Here is a 1,502-nt window from a genome sequence, read left to right as displayed (position 1 = left end):
AGGAAATTTTCTTTGTTGGTTACTAGGGGTGAGAGGGGAGGGGAGGGAACACTGTTAGATAGATAGAGATAAGCTGATTTGGACGAAGAGAAGGGCAATGTACCAAATGTGAGTGATCAAAAGGATGGCACTGAGGAAGAGAAAGACGTAGAAATGTGGGAGGTACAGACAACAAATACGAACCCTTTTGCACATACAGTACTGCGTTGTCAGTGAAGGCAAACATGGGTATACGGGTGGATAGATGAGTGGACAGGCTAAACCAGTAGGTATGTCTATGAAGCAAGGAGTGTACCCAAGAATATGTATAGGGTTGGCAGACAATGGTCCTATAACTTTATGTGTATCATCTGAATTCCCAGGTGTACAGTAGAGCTGACAAGGGGCAAGGTTGTGGTCACTGCTTGGTCACAGCCAGCTACTCAGAGGTACCGAGTAATTGAACCTGTGGGCTGGGGACCATAGTCGCAGGGGACATCAAGCTCAATTGGCATAACATACTACCCAAAACATTGTTCCACCTCCTACTTTGGCGAGTAGCAACTGGGATCTTAAAAGCTTGCAAGCTGCCATCTAGATGTAACGATGGGTCTCTCTGCATCCAGAGCAAAGAATGAAGAAACCAAAAACTCATGGAAACAATTAGTCCTAGTGACTGGTACACCATCCGATCTGTAGCCTATATGACTATGAGACCAGAAGAACTAGAGGGTGCCCAGCTACCACTGTCAACCACTTGGAAGGGGATCTATGTAGGAGATCCTGGATAAAGAGGGAGAACAATGTGGAACAAAACTCAAAATCATATGGAGAAAAAAAAAGGGGGGACCAGGTTTGCTGGTCTGATAGAGCCTGGTGGAACCACTGAGACTATGGCCCCTAGCTGCCCTTCAAGTCTGGAATTGAACCTACACCCGTGGCTTCCAGCCAAGCAGAGGACAGGTATAGGAGTTGAACATTTATCTGAGGTAGATACACTTCTTGGAGAGAACAATCATGGGAGAAAGAAGGGCTGTGTATGCAGAGGGAGACAGCTCAGGGGGCAGGAGTGCATGGAGGGATGGACACAGGGAAGAGGTAACTATCGGGAGGAAGTAGGAGGGGAACTGTTGCATTGGGGTAAATTGTAGTCAATATCATGAGATAAAGTGTATGTGTACTGCTGTATGGAAAGTGAATTTGCTCTGTACATTTTTACCCAAATCACAATTTAAAAAAAATAAATAAATAAAATCAATTAAAAATAAACTAACCAAACACTGACATATCATGCTTAAAATAAAAACTAAGTTCTTAGCAACCAAAAATGCTCACTGTTATTTTAATTACAAATTGGTATTATTTTATCATAATTTTACCTCATAACATGCTTCACTCTCTAATCTCCATTATTAGACAGACTGTAGGATCCTTAGAAACAAGGACTGTTTTCCTACCCTTACTCAATACACCTCATGTTTCTCCTCCATGTCAAGTCACCTCTTATGTTTTTTTAAATATAT

The 1,502-nt window shown here is 42.4% G+C and overlaps 1 protein-coding gene across 1 annotated transcript in view; it reads right to left on the bottom strand.

Moving 5' to 3' along the window:
• WDR70 (WD repeat domain 70) overlaps positions 1 to 1,502 on the bottom strand; it is a 544,244-nt gene that overhangs the window by 318,948 nt on the left and 223,794 nt on the right. The window lies entirely within an intron of this gene.

The sequence above is a fragment of the Orycteropus afer genome, unplaced genomic scaffold (assembly GCF_000298275.1).
Source record: "Orycteropus afer afer isolate SDZICR_OR568_19922 unplaced genomic scaffold, OryAfe1.0 scaffold00300, whole genome shotgun sequence".
Lineage (NCBI taxonomy): Eukaryota > Metazoa > Chordata > Mammalia > Tubulidentata > Orycteropodidae > Orycteropus > Orycteropus afer.
The sequence above is the reverse complement of the archived record's forward strand: the minus strand, read 5'-3'. Positions and strand labels throughout refer to the sequence as shown.